At 37.5% G+C, this 22,681-nt stretch overlaps 1 protein-coding gene across 7 annotated transcripts in view; it reads right to left on the reverse strand.

Moving 5' to 3' along the window:
• The window catches only part of SLC16A7 (solute carrier family 16 member 7), a 204,432-nt gene that overhangs the window by 158,326 nt on the left and 23,425 nt on the right, over positions 1–22,681 (reverse strand). The window contains exon 1 of one of the 7 annotated variants that reach the window (XM_061416644.1): positions 7,574–7,724. The exons of 5 other annotated variants lie outside the window; for them this stretch is intronic. The gene's annotated coding sequence lies outside the window, so the exon portion shown is untranslated. Of the gene's footprint in view, positions 1–7,573; positions 7,725–22,681 lie in introns of those variants that run through there. One more of the 7 variants, XM_061416640.1, reaches the window with a different exon arrangement.

The following is a 22,681-nucleotide window of genomic DNA, read 5'->3' on the forward strand; positions in this document are numbered from 1 at the left end:
ATTTTTCATACACACAGGTCCTCACAAAAAAAACCTGCACAACATTAATTTAAAGATTTCTGAGGAGACTATGTTTAAGCATCAAAATATTCTTTAAAAAAAAATGTTTTTTGAGAAGACACTTAGAACATGAGGCTCTTTATTAGGTTGCCAAGATGAAAGGTGGGTATTTTCAGTTGTTAAATACATGGCAGCACTTGTGTCTGATAGAGGCTGCCAATGACTTTCATTGTATCTGTCAGTCAAATTGTAAAAAAGAAAAAACAATCATTGAAATAAATCCTACACAATGGCAAACAGTTGGCATGATAAGTGGTTTTAGTAGCCAGTGGTGGCACGGATCCTCATGTTTTTTGGGTAGTTAGAACCCAAGAGTATTTCAGAGAAAGCACTATGTTATTTTCAGAATTTCAGTTATTTAATTTCTCGTAGCAAATGAAAGGAACAATCTCAGTGTTTGGAAAAATGAAATTCTCAAGACTTATTTTTTTTTAACTTGACTGCACCAGGTCTTAGTTTCAGCATAGGGATCTTTAGTTGCAGCATGCCAACTCAGCTGAGGCATGTGGGATCTCGTTCCCTGACCAGGGATTGAACCCAGATCCCCTGCATTGGGAGCATGGCGTCTTGGTGATTGTACTACCAGGGAAGTACCCCAAAAATGAAATTCTAAGATTTCTTTTTCTGCAGAGTGCAAAGTTCAAGTTAATATGCAGTATTATTTCAAATGACAGAGACATTCACCAAAATTTAAATAGAATGTATCAATTGCAATCATGAAATCCACTCTTCCAAAAGTCAAATATTAAAAAAAATTTAAAAATATTTAAAATATTAAAAAATATAATACCATATATTAAAAAATATTAAAAATCACAAATTTCCTTGTGGTCTGCTTACACATTTTGTAAATCTAATGCCTCTTTTGTTTCTAGTGGTATTTCTGAGTTTCTATACACATGCTTGTATGCTCAGTCATGTCTGACTCTTTGCAACCCCATTGACTATAGCCCACCAGGCTCCTCTGTCCAGGGAAGAATACAGAAGTGGGTTGCCCCTTCCTCCTCTAGTGGATCTTTCCAACCCAGGGTTCGAACCTGTGTCTCTTGCGGGCTCCTGCACTGGCAGGCAGATTCTTACCACTTGAGCCACTTGAGTTTCCTTATCAGCATTTAAATTTGGCATAAGGCTGAAAAATGGGTTAGCATCTGTTGATGATGCTCTAAGTAGGGATATGAATTGTGAGCCCCTGATGAGAATGAGCCAATGACAATGACTGCCATTCTTTGTCGGCAACTGTCTTTTCCTACATCACTTTGGCTATACAGCATGGTTTCAACATCCTATCATAAAGAGTTTGTGTTGTAGTTTTAGGTTGTCTTTGTGTTTGTTTTATTGCGTATAGACAATAATATCTGTAAGAACATTATAAGAAGAGGAATAAGACAGGGGCACAACAATATACTGCAGCAAACAAAAACTAAGAGAACAAACTAAAAACTAATTTCCAGGATAAGAAATGATAAGATCAAAGAAAAATGGTAAGAACTGCAAGAGCATTATGAAAAAGTAGCTCTGGACTCCTGGACTGTCTTAGAATTGCTAAAGAATCTTTGGAAAACAAAATCAGCGTGTTTTTAAAGGCTTCAAAGTCAAAGCCCGTGAGCCAAAAGGATTATAAAATTTGGTCAGGTGTGTCTTATTCAGTTGATACTTCCCAATGATAGATATTAATAAAAACTGCATTGAATTAAGAAATACAATATCAGTATTTCAAGCTGAAAAAAGAATTATGTTCATTCAGATAATGTCAACAACTAAGGTATAATAATGCAACTCACATGTTAATAGAAAAGCTATAGAAATCTGAACACATGAAAATAGCTTTGCTGTTGTTATAATCTCATACTCATACAAGTACTTAATACTATGTTTCCTATGTTAATTATAAGCAAACACAGCTAAGAGAGATTCTAGTCTACATTTTAGAAACCTATAAACTCTTTTTATAAAAGACTATCACGGAAGAGGTTTTAATATTTATATTTGATGTACTGAAAAAATATTTAGTAGTGTTTAATTCTAAGACATCCAAGAATCATTTATAGAATGTTTTAAGAATTAAGAGTCAGGATCTGTCTTTTCTTGGGCTAATCACTAACAAGCTATGTGAATTTGGAAAATTTAGTTAACTTTCTTAAAGTCAAATTTTCTTCTTTTCCAAAATGGAAATATCTTATAGGTCATTGAAATAATAAAATACTATACTACTTGCAGACAGCTTGGCACTTGATAACACATAGTATTATGAATAATATATTTTAAAAAATTATTAACCCAATGGAATTGGGTTAATAGAGAGAGTATTATTTAAAACTTTACATATATTTAAAAAAAATTTTCCTCCAGGGACTTCTCTGGTGGTCCAGTGGATAAGACTCTGCCTGCCAATGCAGGGTACACAGGCTCAGTCTTTGGTTGGGGGCTAGTACACATGCCTCTGGGCAACAACTCCTGAACCCACACTCCTGTTTTCTACCACACAAGAGAAGCCACCACAATGAAAAGCCTGCACACCACAACTAGAGTGTAGCCCCTGCTGACCGCAACCTGAGAAAGTTGGCACGCAGGAACAAAGACCCACTGCAGCCAATAAATAGATAGATAGATGATGATAGATAACAGATAAAGAAAAGTTTTTTTAACTATTACTTATTAAAAAATTCTTCCTCTGTCTAGAATCGTAGTTCCTATAAAATACGAATCACAAGATTGGAAAATAATGGCACCTTTAAAAAAAGGCAGTGACTATTTCTATTTATAGGGGAATGCTAAGACAGAAAAAGGAGGAAATGGAGAAAGAGAATGATAAAAGAGCAGGAAAGCAAAGAGGAAGAAATGACTAGTCAGTATAAAATACCAGATTATCATTGTATTCAAAGTATTTGTGGAAAAAAATCCTCTTGTTCCCAAATGCATTCTGTTAATGTCCTTTGAGCACGAGATATTTATGCAGGGTTCTACAGATCACAGATTAACATTTTATGGTATCCTAAATTTATGCATTTTAAACAATTTCTGTGACACATTTCTTCCTTTGTCTTCCAATGTGCTACAAAAACAGCAGAATGGGAACTGCTTCTTTTACTAAGGGCAAACTAAGGTTGAAATAAAGATAACCTTTCTATTAATACTAAACCAGAAAAGACTATTAATAGATTTACAGTTGAGTGGTATGGCTTGGTCATAGTTGTTTCTTTAATACTCAAAAGGTTGAAGCTGACTATTCCTAACCATGGTCTCCATTTTCTGTATAAAGTAATGAGCAAAGAGGTCAGGGGTACTTGTACAGACCCATTTTGGAAATAGGAACAAAATTTTCTAAGTTCTTTGAAATCAGGAATTATTTTCTCATAATCTACATATTCTCTGAAAAACAATGTATCAAGTCTATGCGCTCAAGGAGTAATATTTGGATTAACCTAGTGTGTCTGGTGCTACACGAAGCTGAAATCTCTCTTAAATCCATGTAATCAAATTCATAATATAATACATATCCAAAGTGGGTACTATCTGTTAAGTTAATTAAGCAGGGACACCATTAGACTGTAGAAGTCAATATGCTATGGAGGCCTATGTAAACACACCAAAATCTAAGCCTGTGCCTCACAGGTATAAAATTAAAACACCAAAGACAACCCATCAGAAACTGCCAACTAGGCTTGAGCTGTAAGCAGGTGATAATTTCCTTACTTTGCTTCTGCTTTTTCTCTATAAAAGTTTCTCCCCAAGTACCTTTTGGTGGAGCCGTCTTAACCACTTCCGGTTTGGTGCTAATTCCAATAGTTTTTTTGCTCAAATTCCTAAGAATTTTGACATGTCTCAGTTTATCTTTTAACTTTCCTATTGTATCTTCAGCTGAATCTCCTGAGCACCCCTATAATGCTGAAAGTAACAGTGAAAAAAAAAAGTGTTAGTCACTTAATCATGTCCAACTCGTTGCGACCCCATGGACCTGGTCAGGATCCTCTGTCCATGGAATTCTCTAGGCAAGAATACAGGAGTGGGTAGCCAGTCACTTCTCCAGGGGATCTTCCTGACCCAGGGATCAAACCCGGGTCTCCTGCATTCCAAGCAGATTCTTTACCACCTGAGCCACCAAGGAAGCCCCAAAGTAACAATATCCTGCAATAAATTCCTTTATTGTATACATATTTTGTCACCAAATATAAGAGATGCACGTAGTCTAAATATTCTGTAGAGTAACTTAATCAGAAGAGGCCTGGAAAAATTTTGTTCCATATATTAGCAAAAAGAAAATGATAAACCTCATATTTCTTTTTTTTTATTTTATTTTTAAACTTTACAATATTGTATTAGTTTTGCCAAATATCGAAATGAATCCACCACAGATATACATGTGTTCCCCATCCTGAACCCTCTTCCCTCCTCCCTCCCCATACCATACCTCTGGGTCGTCCCAGTGCACCAGCCCCAAGCATCCAGTATCGTGCATAGAACCTGGACTGGCGACTTGTTTCATACATGATATTATGCCTGTTTCAATGCCATTCTCCCAAATCTCCCCACCCTCTCCCTCATATTTCAATAATGAAGATTTTCTAAATTAAAGTTTTTCCTCTTTGTTTCTCAATATTAATGCTAGGGAAAATAAGTTCATTTAAGGAAAAAGGAAGTATTCTTGTTTAATTTCTTGGAAATAATATAATTCTACATAGGTCTTAATTTATAAATTGTACAGTTTTGATCATTTTACCTCATGGCCTCATGAAGCTTGAGCTTCATTTATTAAAAAATTGCTTAATCAATTTTTAACAGAAAAAAATAAAACCTAAGAAAACAAAACTCACATTCAGCATACTCTACACAATTGTTTCAAAGTAAGTACTTTTTGGTTGAAATTTGTGAAGTAATTGTTTAGAAATTTAAATATATACTGATGTTGAAGCTGAAACTCCAATACTTTGGCCACCTGATGCAAAGAACTGACTCATTTGAAAAGACCCTGATGCTGGGAAAGATTGAGGGCAGACGGAGAAGGGGCCAACAGAGGATGGGATGGTTCGATGGCCTCACTGACTCAATGGACATGAGTTTGGGTAGACTCCGAGAGTTGGTGATGGACAGGGAGGCCTGGCATGCTGCAGTCTATGGGGTCGCAGAGAGTCGGACACAACTGAGCAACTAAACTGAACTGAAACTGAAGATATAAAGTATGAACTTAGGCCAAATCTTTCTGAGTAACACTGATTTCAGGTATGCCATTATTATCGTATATAAAGATCCTAGAACAGGAATGTTTGAAAGTTCAGAAGTTTCTAAGTTTGGTATATATACTTCCTATCTCAAAAAAAGGATATAATGATATATCACTGAGAAATTCACCAGCTTAAATATCTGGAAATTCTAAATTATTTGCTCAGGGAAATATTTATTTCTGATGGAAAGATGAATCAAGTCACAAACATTCCCTTTGCCATTTCTGGATTACACAGTCTTTAGTTTCCATATCCATAACATTAGACACCATCTGAAGTGTAGTATGTTTCAGGAAATTATAACACAACTCCTCACAAACTCTTCATGGAATTTTCTATTGTATATCTGACACTTGGATTTTCAACTGTAAAATGAGTTTCAAACTGATGAAAAATGCAGGAATTTATTTCTAGAGTATTAAGTGAAAAAGTGGTGTGCAAGTAATTAATTAGTAAAGTAAAGGACATTTTAATATTCTCTAATGGTAAAAGTATTAGACTGTGCTCTCGTTTATTGCACTGTATGATTTGTAATGTGTTCTACCACAAGCTCACTTTGTATATAAAACCGAGGAATTTGTTTCAGCTGGATTGCCAGTGGAAGGAGAATTGAGGAAATAAGTCACAAAGGCAATGTTAATAAGGGGCAGAAATTCAAGCTCTGATAGTACATTTTGTACCTGGATACAGCAGAGAACTTTCCAATTAGAGCCAACAAGTAGAAAGCTGATAACTCCAAGATGAGATTTATAGGGAGAGGTCAGCAGCCTATAATGAGAATTTGGAGCACATACATCCAGCTGTAACACCTTTAGTATAAGTATAGCTTCTAATGGCAAAAGCTAATGGCTCCATGACAATAATAAATAACAGTGAGAGAATATTCTAGCCTCAGGCCTCAGATAGGGAACTCGGGTGGTATTATACAATTTTCACTAACACTAGCTGAAGGAGAGTTCTAAAGAGGTAGTTTCATTCCTGAAGAGCATCAGCTACACTAGAATTTGGGAAATCACAATAGGTAAGGAACAATCTTTCAGCTGAATCCCATCCTTTCCTCAAATGAATTTACATTTAGGCTTGTCCTCACAAGGAGGAAGGAAGGAAGGAAAAGATGGAAGGAGGGAGGAAGGAAGGGAATCACTCCTCATATTCCCATCCCTCATTGTATACCATTCAATAAAAATTTTAAAGGAAATAATACTTCAAAGCACTAAAATTCACTCTGTGTGTGTACCTACCAAGACACTCTTGAAGCACTTGTAATGTGTACAGTGTATATTGGGATACCTGGAGTTGTGCCCTGTACAACCTACAAGGTCATTTATATGCAGCCCTGAAGTAACAGTTAAGAACATGCACTCAAGAGCTGGCAGATCTGGAATCAAGTGATCCTAACCCTGTGACTGTGGGCAAATTAAAGAAACTGGCTAAGTTTATTTTCCACATCCATGAAATGGAGATAATAATATGAACCACCACCTAAGGTTACTGGAACAATAAATGCAAATAAAACACACAGGACACTGCCTGGCACATATGAGTGAGCTCTAACACTCGTTTAATTTATTATCACAGAGCAAATTTTGTGGTAAGTGTCACAAAAGTATATGGAGCTATATGCTTGAATATGATTGAATATGAGGACCCTGGAATTTTAGGCTTCAAACCCCATTGCTAAACATTAATTAGCCATATCACTTGTATCTAACCTTTACCATGAAAACACATATAATATGACATGCCTTTGTGATCTCATACTAACTGATAAGGTTAGTAGTCTGCTAGGGTCTAAGTATCTGTAACCTTAGTAACCACACTGCACAAACTGCACATCCCCAAGTGTCACAGCTTCCCCAGAGCCCAAGAAAATAGAATAGAGAAGGGCAGGGTAGAACTGATCATAGCAAATATAAGCACAGTGATGTATTAACCAAGAAGACAGCCTAGTTTTATAAAAAGAAAATAAAGTACAAGCACGCTGTAGATTTTTTTTTTTTTGAGCATTTGTACAAGGACCAGGAAAACATAGTTGGAAGTCTCATCATATCGACCCCAAGACTGACAGCAAAGTTATTATTCTTCAGTGCAGCCGAGGCCTAGAAGTCAGGTAGATTATTAACAGCAGGATGGATCCTTCACCTTTAGGTAACTTTCATACAAACCCTTGTCTCATTCCTAATGCCAATGCCTATCAGCCCATTAATCACAGCAGCCTCTTCCCACAGCTCTCTCTTCAAATCTTACTCCCCAAGTGTGTCTCAGCCCAAATTCCATCTGTATTTAGTTGCTACCTTTCAGTTGAATTCCATCACACTGCTGGCTGCTCCTCTTGCCATTTTACAAATGAAAAAGAAATATGCTGTTATTCCAGTAAAACTGCAGTGGTTCTTAACCTGGGTGGTTTTGTTTCCCCGAGGATGTCTGGCAATATGTGGAGCCTTATTTGGCTGTCACAGCTGGGAGGGAGCTACTGGCTTCCAGTGGACAGAGGCAGTGCCAGGACTGTGACAGGCATGGGAGGTTCCCAGAGCTCCAAATTTAAGGAGGCACTTACTCACTCTTAGGGTTATCCACACTCAAGATTAAAGTTCACATGACCCCAAGAGTGATTGCCTCCTTAAACACCATGGCCTACCTGCCTCCCTTGCCTCCCTCTAATCCTAGACCTGGGTTAAGGCCAGGGCTGCCTCTAAACATCCCCAAAAAAGGAATTACCCAGTCCAAAATATCAATAATATTGAGACCAAGAAACCTAGATCAGTTTAAAGAATCTAAAGAAAATCAGGGTTGGAAACAGGATTCCCTCCCTTTTCTACTTTAAGTTACAAATTTAAATGCACACTCTGTTAAATCTAACATCTCTAATAGTGAAATAATACCAAATTCTAACATTTAGCTTCAATCTGTTTTATTCCCAGGGCTTCCCAGGTGGTGCTGGTGGTAAAGAATCCCTGCTGATGCCTGAGACATGGGTTCCATCCCTGGGTTGGGAAGATTCCCCTGGAGGAGGGCATGGCATCCCACTCTAGTATTCCTGCCCAGAGAATCCTCTGGACAGAGGAGCCTGGTGGGCTACAGTCCATGGGGTCGCAAAGAGTCAGACATGACTGAGAAATAGCACGCACACTCGAATTTTACTCCAATCCATATAAACTACAACGGAGGCGAATTAATTCAACCTTCTCTTCCCTGGCCTATGTACTTAGGCCTCAGTCTTCTCTCTGCTAGTGTATCTTTCACTCAACTCATTTACCTCTAAGGCTCAGATGCAAAGCTACCTTCCCATCAACATGCGACTCCTCCCTTCTCAGATCTGTTTCTCTTTCTTGTGTATCTTTCTTTGTACTTATATTCCACTATAATCATTTTTTTTTAATTCTCCCTATCCCTGACCCAACCTCCCCCACCAACCCACACGCACACACACACATATAAACATGCAAACACACACACACACACACTCATTTAACCTCCTTACTATCATGAATCAGATTTTCTTTACTTGTATATATATCTCCAGAAAAACCTCTATGTAGTAGAGTGCTTTGAGTAAAGTACTTAATGTATGTTTGAAATGAATTAGCGAGGAATTTATATACAATAATATTAATAATACAGCATGAACCATAATATTTCCTGTTGATTATCTGAATCTTAATATAACTGCATTACTAGGCCTTGTTAAATCCGATACCAATTTTCTTCTCCTGGCAGATGTCACCATCTATTTATTTATTTATTTTTTGGTTGTGCTGGGTCTTCATTGCTGCACAAGCTTTTTTTCAGTTGTAGTGAGCGGGAGCTACTCTTTGATCTGGTGCCTAGGCTCAAAGCACTCTACTACACAGAGGTTTTTGTGGAGATATATATATATATATATATATATATATATATATATATATATATAAAGGAAATCTGATTCATGATCCTAAGGAGGTTAAATGAGTGTGTGTGTGTGTGTGTGTGTGTGCTTATCTGCATGAGACATTGTGGTGGTTTCTCCTGTAGCAGAGCACAGGCTCTAGGGCATGCCAGCATCAATAGTTGCAGTCAAAAGTTGCAGCCCATGGGCTCAGTAGTTGCAGCTTGCGGGCTCTAGAGCAAAGGCTCAATAGTCGTGGTGCACGGGCTTAGTTGTTTCGCAGCACGTGGGATCTTCCCGGATCAGGGATCAGTATCTCCTTGCACTAGCAGGCAGATTCTTTACCACTGAGCCACAAGGGAAGCCTCTGTCTCCATCTATTTCAGGTTTGATTTCCCAGAATTCTTGAGGTTTGTGTTCAGTAGGTAACTGACTTGACATTTTGCTACAAACAAAAGCTCAGAATGGGATGTATTTTCTTCCCAAAGGCCTATTCTAGCAGCAGAAGAGCTTATGTCTTTGCCTGAGCTATAAGCCTAAACTCAGGAAGAAAATAAATCCAATTCCTAATAACTGGTGAAGAAATAGCCTTGTAGTATGTCAAACTCTTCAGGAATCCAAACTGATGCAGCAGGAAAACACATTTCCATCAATCTCTACCTCACCCTCAACCTTAAAACTAGTCTAAATTTAAAATTTCTAAGTTTGGATTTTAATCAAAAGTAAGCTGACTACCTAAGTAATTAATACATAGCTATAAATATCTCCTGTTTAAAAAGCATACAGTAAACATACAGTCAAGTCTTCCAGCTACTTGTCCTCGAAACAAATGTATTATATTTTACGTTTTTATGTGACTTGACAAAAAGGAAACTCAAGGCCTTCCCCCATGGATACCAAGAAACCACTGACTTTAATTATTTAATCCTTTTATGACAGAATTAGCTTAATGTTCAGCACCTGGAAAGGTACAAGTCTAAATTTACAAGTTTATTATGAAACAGTTATTGTGAAAAAATTATTGAAGATTAAACGCATGTATATTCCATCAACATAATAACTTTCAAAACTTGAGGTCACAAAGTCACTGTTAGGTTTTCTCATAGTACTATCTGATCCTATGCTAGTAAGAATCATTTTCACTGTTTAGTCCACAGCCATCAATTGGGAGAAAGGAGCTGACTTATCTGGAGCACCCCAGTCTGAGCCGAGAAATTTCAATGTGTGTTTCACTCATTATGTAGCAATTCTGCTAAGAGAGGTTTCACCACCAGGTTTTTGCAGGTAAGGAAACAATTTCAAAAAGGTTTGTGAGGTGCCAATTTTAATAACACTAGTAAACAGTGTTTCTGAAGTATGTCTTCCAACTATGTCAAAATACTCTTCAATATTATATTTTAATCTATGAAAGGCAGAAAATCTGCTCAGTTTGAGTGTTTCACTAGTTAACCAATATATGCCACTTAATGTTGAGCGCCAAGCAAGGACTACGAGCTTCCCTAAGAGGAAAGGTATCCCATCAAGGAAAGAGACCACCACAGGAAGCCATCATTCTGTTGGAGGATCAGTGGTGTATAAGAAATGAAAGGGGACTTTCCTGGTGGCTATAAGCAGTGAAGAATCAGCCTGCCAATGCAGGAGACACAGGTTCAGTCCCTGATGTGGGTTAAAACATACACACACACACACACACACACAGAAATGATTTTTTTCCTTACTACTTAGTGGAGGAGATAGACATATAAGTAGACATTTACAGTCAAATGTGCTAAAAGTTACGACAGGGGTAGATTAAGTTCTTATGAAAGCAATGCATGCTTCATATGGGACTGGCATGATTTCATAGAGGAAATGAGAATTGAACTGAGTCATGAAACACACAGTTCAGAGAAGGTTTAAGAAGTCAATTCAGATATAAAGAGTAGAATGTTCAGAGGCATGATTCCTGTTCTAGCTCATGATGGCCCTGATCACTGGATACATGATCAGAAGGGGCAGGAATAGAAACTGATAACATATGATGCTGGTGCTTGAGAGCAAAAGGAAAGCAAGGAAAGTTGAGGATAACAACAGTAAAGGGAGTTCAATATAGGTTTGGAAGCATGAGAAAAGGTATGATTAGATTTGTTTTTCAGTAAAATTCCTTTGATAGCAATATGGATAATTAACAAAACAGCATAGAGAACTGCAGTGTAATTTAAGTGGGAAATTATAAACATATGTAAAGTAGCAGCATCAGGAATGGGAAAAAAATGTTGAAATCAAGGATATAGCTCCAGTCTTAAGGGTTTGATAAAAATTGGTTGTACTAGATGGTAAGAAATGTCCCGAATGATCTTGGTGTTCCCAGTGTGGAAGATTGGGTGGCTATTAATGGGTCTGCAATATCTGCCCAGTGTGAATGGAAGGACACCATACAGGCAATAGCTATGCAGGACTGCAATAAGAGGTCAGTTAGGGCAAGACTTGTAGACCAGAAACCACCAGCTTGTCACTGAAATTATGAGCAAGGCAAGACAGAAGCAGAGGTTTTAGACATAATCAGTGTTAAGTGACAGAAAAAGTAAAGCCTGGGAAAGAAACCAAGGCAGGGAGGAAGATTGTCTAAAGGTATAAAAATGTATTAATAAAAGTGGGAACTGGGTAAACATGACAAATTTATCCAAAGGAAGTACCTATATTTAATTATAACTTCCTCTGAAGGTTTGTGGGCAAAAACAGTTTTTTACTTTAAGGTAAGAAATTTCTTCAGGAAACTAAAGTTTCTCTCCAGTAAAATTAATGACAAACATCATAAAAAAATGACAAACATTAATGACATAAAATAAATAAATAAAAACCAAAAGATAGATACACATGATACACATACATAGCTAACTGCATGATAACATAGTTTATAGAAGAAATGGATTTTCACTTTATAGCTCAGGGCTTCCCTGATAGTTCAGTTGGTAAAGAATCCACCTGCAATGCAGGAGACCTGGGTTCGATCCCTGGGTTGGGAAGATCCCCTGGAGAAGGGATAGGCTACCCACTCCAGTATTCTTGGAATTCCCTTGTGGCTCAGCTGGTGAAGAATCCGCCTGCAATGCGGAAGACCTAGATTCGACCCCTGGGTTGGGAAGATCCCCTGGAGAAGGGGAAATGCTATCCACTCCAGTATTCTGGCTTGGAGAATTCCATGGATTGTATAATTCATGGTGTTGCAAAGAGTTGGACATGACTGAACGACTTTTACTTCACTTTCACCCTGAAATCTAAACAGTGGCCTACAAATTTTATGTACTTCTAAAGGAATGTATTTCTAATGAAACATAAAAAAAAAAATCAATGTTTTCATCATTGAAGTTGTGACATAAAGCCATGGGAAATTCTTTCTAGCTAAGATCATCAATTGTGCATAAATTCTCTTGGGCTCCAGGTTGATGTATGCAGCACAGCAAGATGTAAGTGATTGAGACCCATGCGGAAGTTCAAGATTGGCTTACTTTCTAATGAGGGGAAAGTTTTATTTACAAGGAAACCAGCTGTGAAACTGAAGTAATAACATGAATTAATTTATACATTCTGCATGTAAAGGTCAAGAACTTTCAAGCACTCCTTTCCATGTTCTCCAGACTAGAAAAAAAACCCAATATTAAACAATATTTGTAAGTGTTGTCTCTTGTTGGTACACATTGAACTCCCACATAGCATATATTCAGATGGAAAGTTTAAATATATTTGACTCAGTAGCAAAGGAATTAAAGTTCTCCTGGTTAAAATTTATATCCCTTTTGCTTTTATCAGACTTGCTTTCTTGGCTTCTCAATCTAACCAAGTTGTCATCAGCTGTGAGCCTGAATCCAGAGGCAAAACTCTTGAATTCAGGAGAATTCTCTAACACACTGAGAGCAATATATCCATTTCTGTGACCACACTGGTTACTGGCAAGCTGTTGGAAGAATCTGGAACTTGTATTCAGGAATCCTATATTTGATTAACAGCTCTCTTTCCTGTGTATCTGTTATGTGACTGTGAGTCACTGAAAATCCCTCAGTTGCATTCATCTGTAAAATGGAGAGGATTATCGACTGACCCACCTCACCGAATTGATGACATGAATCAGTGAAAAAATGGGGTGGATCAGTCGTAAAAGACCATACAAATGAAATCATGGTTAGTTTTTATTTACCCTTGTGGCTCAGCTGGTAAAGAATCCGCCTGCAATGCGGGAGACCTGGGTTCGATCCCTGGGTTGGGAAGATTCCCTGGAGAAGGGAAAGGCTACCCACTCCAGTATTCTGGCCCGGAGAATTCCATGGACTATATTGTCCATGGGGTCGCAAAGAGTCGGACATGACTGAGTGACTTTCACACATCACATACTCATTTTTAGGTTACCAAGGGCTTAGAAATAGCTCAGAACATAACTGCATGTACTAATTTGTGGGGAATTAGGCTAAGTCCAGACCTTTACTTTTATGTCATGTGTTTATGTCTTAAAAAACAAACAAAACCACCAGAAAGAAAAAAAGTCAAAAACCAAAAACAACCTCAGGCATTTAAAAAGACAGAGAAAATGATTCCTTGAAATGTTTTAGGATTTCCTAGAATTATTTAGTCAAAGAATAAAACTTTCTTCTATAAAATGTTTATGATTCTACTGCTATAATCTGCAATTACAGCCACTAACATATTCTGTTTTACCTCATTTTTGCTCTCCTATATAATAGTGTTTCATATATAACAGATTGTCAACAAGTATATGACTGGACTTCTCTGGTGGTACACGGATAAGAACCTGTCTGCCAATGCATCGGACACGGGTTCAATCTGTAGTCTGGAAGGATCCCACATGCTGTGGGGCAACTAAGCCCATGTGCCCCAACTACTGGAGCCCACTCACTCTAGGACACTCGAGTCACAATAATGAGCTCCTGTGCTGCAACTACTGAGGCCCATGTGCCTAAGCCTGTGCTCCACAAGAGGCCACAGCAGTGAGAAGCCTGTGCGCTGAAACAGAGTAGGCCCAGCTCACCTCAACTAGAAAAGGCCCATGCACAGTAACAAAGACCTAGTGAAGCAAAAAGTAAATAAATAAATGAAATAAGTATATGATTAATTGCTATAGGAAAATTTTCAGGTATAAGAGGCTATATAATATAGCTCAATGTATTTTTTTTTAATCTACCTTTTTAGGTAACAATTCTACTATTCAAGTATGCTTGCATTCATGCTAAGTTGCTTCAGTCATGTCTGACTCTTCACAATCCTATGGACTGTAGCCCGCCAGGCTCCTCTGTCCATGGGATTCTCCAGGCAAGAATACTGGAGTGGGTTGCCATGCCCTCCTCCAAGGGATATTCTTGACCCAGGGATTGAACCCTTGTCCTTTTTGTCTCCAGCACTGGTAGGCAGGTTCTTTACCACTAGTGCCATCTGAGAAGCCCCACTATTCAACTATATTTTTATATAAAAGAAACAATATTAAAAACGTTTTTCCCAAACTGACAAATTGTTTTTTTCTATTTCACCAATCTATATTAGGCAAATTTGCTATTGCCTTTCTTTCTTTCAACCTGCTTCTCAATGATGATGAAGGAACACACCTAGGTAGACCTACTAGTTAGAACATACCTAGGTACCACATGATCCTAACCCCAGGCCACAGCCAATTAGACCAGGGCTTACATCAAGTGAGGACAGGAAAGAAATAACTAATACTTATTGAGTAGCCACTATATCCAAGGCACTACTCTTGCTTTTTATTCTTTATATGCTCATTTGACCCTCATCATAACTATGAGGTAGGGACTATTATCATCATTCTCATTTCCTGATAAAGAAACTGTCACAGAGTCATGAAGAAAGTTTCCTAGGATGACAAGGCTAGAAAGATTTGGAGCTGAGCTTCAAATCCAGCCAGTCTAGCTGCTTCTGCATACAGAACCATTGATCTAACCATTGCAGCATATTTTCCTTAAATAGTATACTACCATATTACCATCTATAGGTGAAGTGAAGACAAGTTTATCTTCTGTCTCAAGAATTTGAAGTGATAGATGGAGACACTGAGTCAGTTGGTTAGTGCTGGACACTGAAAGTGTGAGGTAGTTTTGTATTGCAACAGAAAGGAAAATCAAAAGACTATGGGGAAAATCAGGCCTGTGTTACCATTCCAGCCAGACCTAACAGACTTCCTGAAATTAGCCTCCAAGAAAAATCCCCTGGTTTTCCAATTACTGAGTTTATTACTTAATTTGTACATGTCTCTGTCCTTTACAATATAAAAATCCCTCCATTGAAAGCAACTAAAAACTGTACATAAAAAGAATAGAAGTTTTATGTACATAAAAGTAGCTTTTTTGGGTACATAAAACTGGAAAGTAAGAAATATCCAGTAAATGAAACTAACTGAAAGGGGAAACCAAGTGGTTAAGACTGCTTTATTCAGGTTTCCTCTTGGGACATTTGATGAAATAGGTAGACTTGGACTTGAGATTTCACAGCCTTTGGGTGTTTGCAATAGATCACACAACCCAAGGTCAGCCAGAGATGGAAAGTCTAAAGGGTGATATGCCCTCCTGTGACCCAATAAAACTATCGTCATTGTACCAGAAATAAGTTTGCAAGCTTGCAGTGCTACACATACACACACAACACAGCTGGCAACTGCAAAGGAACCAGTCTGCCTCTAAATTTGGCACTGGTGATGGGGAACAAAAAAATATCACCTGACGATTCGTGACCAACAGTAATCCTCACATGACTTTGCCCTCCAATTTCATACTACCAAGGTGGTTCAAACATCTAAAAACAGCTTATAGTATTAGGTAATGCCCCTGACCCAGGAAAAAGGAAATACAAATTCTCTTAACTAGAAATCCAACTTAGTTAAAGTTTCAAATAATTCTCAAATGATGAAGATCCAAGTGACACTTATTTGCAAGGCATTATTAAGCAAAAACCAGAAGAAACTACAGATGTATAATCTGGTCCATAAATACATTAGATAGCTAAATTAAACATATAAATTGAGTACATTTTAAATAGGAAAGGATTAAAATATCATTAAAGAGTAAGGGACCATGAAGAACTGTATAAGAACTAAACATTAAAACAAAATTTTCCAAAATATAACTTACTAAAACCGAACAAAAGCAAAGCAAATGGATAAAAAAATATAAAACTTCCAATAGTGCTTAGCTCTGGAAAGGGGAGGAGTAACGAGTGGATAATAATCAAAGAATGAGACCAGGAAGATGCACATAGGTAAGTTTTGATTTTTGTTAATGTTCTGATTCTTGAATTGGTTGCTGGGTTTGTTAGTTTTAATTATATTAACATAATTAAACACAGCTATGAATGATGAGAAGGAAATGGCAACCCACTCCAGTATTCTTGCCTGGAGAATCCCATGGACAGAGGAGCCTGGTGGGCTACAGTCCACGGGGTCGCAAAGAGTCAGACACGACTGAGTGACTTCACTTCACTTATGAATGATGAGAGCATGTCACAACCTAAAGATTATGATTAGTCTTTAATTCAATTCTGAATACTTGAGACCAAAAGACAAACAATAAATCAGTAAATATTTTAAAACCAATTACAATAATTCATCACAATAAAGTAAAATTTTAAAATCATCTCAAAATTCTACCAAATTAAAACTGAAGAAAAATGCCTTAACTGGTATCTATAACAACAAAAAATTAAACAAAAACCTGTAACATCATACTTAATGCTAGCAGTTTGAGAGATTAGATAGAATATGTGATTTTTAAAAAGCAACATACATAGTATCCTCAAGGAATAGTTCTTCCTTTAAAATATAACAAACTATACCAAATCCTTCATAGATTAAAAGCACAAAGAAGCCATGAAAGAAGACATGAATGAATAGAGATAAATCACTCTCATAAAAGTTTCAATATCATAAGTAGATGTATGGATTCAATTGTAATGAAAAATCCCATTTTTTTTAACCTGAAAACCTGAGTCTAAAATGTATTGAAAGATCAAAGGCCAAGAATAGCAAAGTTATTTCTGAAACAGAACCAGAGGAGTGGTATGTGCATGACTAAATATCAAGGCTCATTATACAGCTGTGATGACTGACAGTGAGAGGCACTAGTACCAGGATAGATGAATTCATCAAGGAACACAAAGGAAAGTCAGGAAACACACTCACAAATTATTTTAATTTCAAAACTGGTGTTATCAATCAGTAGAAAAAAAAAAAAAACTTGCTCTAAGCCAAGTCATCATCCATATGGGAAAATATGAGACTAAGTTTTCCCCTTACATCCTGAAGAAAAATGAACATAAGGTAAAAATAATCACCCTTCATGATAAAACAATGCCATAGCTGAGCTAGCCAATACAATAGTCAATTGCCACAAGAGGCTGTTTAAATTCAAATGTAAATTAATTGAAATTAAACTTTAAAATTTAGCTCCTCAATCATTTTCACATGTCAATTGTTCAGCTGTAACATGTAGTTAGTGGCTACCATATTGGGCAGTGGCAGGTATAAAATATTTCCATCATTGCATACAAGTTGATTGGACAGAACCAAGAGACATTTACAATAGTATCTTTGACCTTGGGACCAGGAAAGGATATAGTAAGCAAGGAGTAACAAACAAACAAAAAAGAGGGTGAAAATAACTGATGAATTTAGCTATTAAAATTAAGCACCATTTATCAAAAGATGCTATATAGAAAATAAAAAAGAAAGCCTTAACTTGAAGAAAGGTATATATAATATTTATATACATATGTAATTTATTTATATGTATACATAAAGAATACATGAGGTATATAAAGACTCTTTCTAACCAACAAAAAGATAATCATATAGAAAAATGACTAAAAGATATATTGGGTACTCTATTCTGTTTGATGACCAAAATAAATACAGTCTCATTTATCCCATCAATATATGAAATAGATTAGACTGAAACGTTAGACAAATTTCTGTGTTCTGTTTTAAATCAGCAAGAGTAGGAGGGGGGCAACATGTTTTTCAGCCTAGAAGGAAGATTACACTGGTTTGGACCGTATCACAGCAACATATAAGTAGGCTGATAATAATGTTTGAACATGTAATTAAATAGGTATTTCTAATGTTAGCTTATCCTTTATTAAAAGACAGTTCTCCAGCTTACTTAACAATTTATCTTTACCTTACTTGAGCACACACACTTGGGAGGCACACAGGACACTTATGCCAGTGTAGAAAGTGGTGGGAATGAGGGAATTAATTTCATATTTGTTTCAATCCAAAGAGTCAGAGAACACAAGATGTGTGTGACTGGGGGGTGGAATGGAAAATGTAGATAAAGTCACAAACATGAGGAAATACTGAAAATACAACTGAAATGCAATTCCCTCAATGCAAAGACAAATTTCTATCCTTGAATTAACATGAGTAGGTATTTCTCTGTGCACCATCCACTTCCTGACCCTTGCCCAAATGGAAAGAATAAAAAAAAAAAGAAATCATACTTTCCTACCTTCTGTATAGAAAAAAGAAGTTTTCACATTAAAAAAAAAAAAACAAATTTACAAAACTGTGTTTATGTACCTTAAACACTGAAACAAAACTATACTCATACCACACACCCAAGTTGTCTAATTTGAACTAAGTCTTAGTTTTAACCAAATTGTAAGAGAAGCAATTAAGGAATTTTGGCCTTTTATTGTGGTATATTAAAAAACAGCAAACATACTAAACAACTTCAAAAAAAGTTTAAACTAGCTATTAAATAGCATCGCAATATGTCAAACAGTAATGTGATAGTTTGATCATACGCAGCCAAGGCAGTTTGAGTCCATGCCAGTGATTCTAGAAGTTGACTTTGTTTGCCAGAAAGAAACAAACAATGCAGAACAGTCTGTGTATAAATTTCAAGAAACTATGATATGATTTCACCTCTCAAGGTCCTTGTAATCTAAGAACAAGAGAAAAACAATTAGCAGCTTGGCAGTTCTGATACAACTAAATAGAATTAGACATCTGCAAAAAAAAATTGGGACATTCGAGTCAGATTAAATATTAGAGGACATATGAGTATTACTAGTCATAATTAGGAAGAGTTCATGCCATGAATCAGGATTATGGTCCCATCGATGGAAATGCACGATGGGTGATAATCTTAAATCTAGGTAAGGTTGCAGCCACCACCATCATGATCCACTCTAGAGTAGCAGGGCTTCAGCTTCTGGGCCAAGGAAACTTATTTATTAGAAAATAAATGTGTTTATCAGAAAGTTATTGATTAGAAAATAAATCCAAATATAAGTTTTTTGCTAGTTGCTTTATATCCACAACAAACTAGTACGGAGAATGCCTTGTACAAAACAACACAATAAAGGTTCAAAGATCAAGGTGTTTCCTTAGGCAAGGCTATAGACTTCAGTCTCTAGTATTTGAAATTTAGGCTGCAGTCCTTGTTTTTTGACATATCTCTGACTGTGTGGCACAGTCCATGCTTTTAACCAGATTTGAACAGGAGAACGGCCACTTGGCCTGGGGAGAAACAGATGAACTGTTTGATTTCATGGATTGTTTCAAGGATTCCTCTACCCAGAGAAGACTGTAAAGAGCATGGTGGCGTTCCAGTACTCACAGAGAACCAGGGTTCCAAAGATTTCTACAATCAGTATGTGAAGCCAAGCACAAAGCAACCCTAAGAACAGAAGAACACAAGGTTGGGAGATGCAAGTTCATGAACGCAAGCATGTAAGTCACTACTTTGCCAACAAAGGTCCGTCTAGTCAAGGCTATAGTTTTTCCAGTAGTCATATATGGATGTGAGAGTTGGACTGTGAAGAAAGCTGAACGCCAAAGAATTGATGCTTTTGAACTGTGGTGTTGGAGAAGACTCTTGAGAGTCCCTTGGACTGCAAGGAGATCCAACCAGTCCATTCTGAAGGAGATCAGCCCTGGGATTTCTTTGGAAGGAATGATGCTAAAGCTGAAACTCCAGTACTTTGGCCACCTCATGCAAAGAGTTGACTCATTAGAAGAGACTCTGATGCTGGGAGGGATTGGGGGCAGGAGGAGAAGGGGATGACAGAGGATGAGATGGCTGGATGGCATCACTGACTCGATGGACCTAAGTCTCAGTGAACTTCGGGAGTTGGTGATGGACAGGGAGGCCTGGAGTGCTGTGATTCATGGGGTCGCAAAGAATCAGACACAACTGAGCAACTGAACTGAACTGAACTGAACTGAGCTTGCAAATATAATCAGTGGGCCAACTGCATAGCTAAGGAAAGCCAACGAAACACTGTAGACTCAGACACTGGTGTGAAGCACAATTTTTTTAAGTAATATTATGAATAATAATAAAATATTATAAATATTTCTCCCAGTTTGGAGGGGGTGAATTTTTGTACATAATTTTATGTTCTGATCAATAATCCAATATGATTCCCTTCTGAGATGTATTCTTACTGTATATTTTATTTTTCTTCGTCACAAAAGTTTGCCTCCTACTTCCTCCACCTCTACACATGCCCTTATTCATTTTCTTATGAATTTTTTTTCTTTCCCTTCAAAGAAGACACACGTCTAATTCAATACTGTTTTTATAGTAGTAAAACTACAGATATTGTTCTTTTTGCAAAACCGAGAACAGGAAGTGATCAGAAAGAAGGACCTTCATCATCAACTTCCTTAGCTAATAAAAATGCCAAGAAAAATGTTATCACTTCTTGAAAACCACATAGCAAAAACTCTTCTAAATCCATAGGTAAGGCACTCGGTTGATGCCTGCATCCTTAATATTAATTCCACTGCAGATCACATTATACTGTCTTCATATGCAATTTTTTATAAACACATCTCATTATAAATTCAGTAATTACTTGGACCTTTTCAGAAGAAAGGGTTTTCATATGAAGCAGTAAATAATTTCCAAGTTGATGTTTTGTGCTTTGCATCTAGGGTCCCAACTATGAATCTATAATAACACTCAGAGTTCTTCATGCAGGCAAAACCTAGAATAAAGTGAATAATGAAATCGACTTCATGGGCAGGTTATCTATGGTTGTAAGAAATCAAAATTCACTCAATTTAGTTTAAAGAAAGGGCTTCCCAGGTGGCACTGGTGGTAAAGAATTGCCTGCCAATGCAGGAGACATAAGAGTCAGGAGGAGTTCCATTTCTGGATCAGGAAGATTCCCTGGAGGAGGGCATGACAACCCACTCCTATATTCTTGCCTGGAGAATCCCATGGACAGAGGAGCCTGGCGGGCTACAGTCCACAGGTTCGCAAAGAATTGGACAAGACTGAAGCGACTTAGCATGAACACACGGACATCTTTAGGAAAAGGGGAAGAAAAACAAAAACAGGATCAACACAGAACTCGGCTGCCGAGTTGTTAGGCAGCTGCCTTCTCTGTCTGTATAGAGCCCTGAATGGTTCAGATGCTGAGTATAAGCTAAGAAATAAAATGAGGACTTCCAGGTTAGAGTGTCTAGTCACAAATATTATCTCCATTATTTATGATCTTTGTGAACTTTGTGTGGGTGCCTGGTTGCTAAGTCATGTCTGACTCTTTGCAACCTAATGGAATGTAGCCTTCTGGACCCCTCTGTCCATGGGAGTTTCCAGGCAAGAATAATGGAGTGGGTTGCCATTCTCTTCTCCAGGGGATCTTCCTGACCCAGGAATGGAACCCCTGTCTCCTGCATCTCCTGCATTGGCAGGTAGATTCTTTACCACTGAGCCAGTTTAAGAATCTGCCTGCCAAGGCAGGGGACACAGGTTCATCCCTGGTCCAGCAAGATCCCACATGTCTTGGGGCAACTAATCCTGGGTGCCACAACTACTGAAGCCCTAGCACCCTAGAACCTGTGCTCTGCAATAAGAGAAGCCACTGTAATGAGAATCCTGCACACCACAAGGAGAGAAAGCCTGAGCATAGCTACAAAGACCCAGCACAGCCAAAAATAAATAAATAAAATTTCAAAAAAGAAAAGCAGTAGCAGTACTATTCTTACAGTATTAGACAAGATACCACAGATAAAGTGCTTAGAATAGTGTCTGAGACAGTATGCATTCAATAAATGAAAGTCATTATGATAACATAGTTGTAATTGCTTGTCCTGAGCATATGCTCCATCTCTCTCTGCCTGGCAGCTTCCTCTGTTTGCCCAGGCCAAACCGCCACTAGATCAGAGTTACCAATTTCTTACAACTTCAGTGCCCATGATTTCTGATTTCCTCAGCCCACATCACATGATGTACACATGGTTATCCTCACTGGGTCTGCAGATTTCCTTAGGATCTCCTGCATCTCCTGCATTGGCAGGTAGATTCTTTACCAACAGAGGTTAAAGACCTGCCTTTCTGATATGAATGTTTCCAATTCACAGATTAATAAAATTCACAGGTGTTTTCCCTCTTAGGCAATATTGAAATAAACTAACAAATGAAACTGGCTAAGAAAAATATGAGCTACTTGTAAGATGCTAAGTTCACTGTATGCCTGCACAGCTATCAACGGAAGCTACATAATCACTTTTAACAGATTCAGTAGG

This window comes from Bos javanicus, chromosome 5 (genome assembly GCF_032452875.1).
Source record: "Bos javanicus breed banteng chromosome 5, ARS-OSU_banteng_1.0, whole genome shotgun sequence".
Taxonomy (NCBI): domain Eukaryota; kingdom Metazoa; phylum Chordata; class Mammalia; order Artiodactyla; family Bovidae; genus Bos; species Bos javanicus.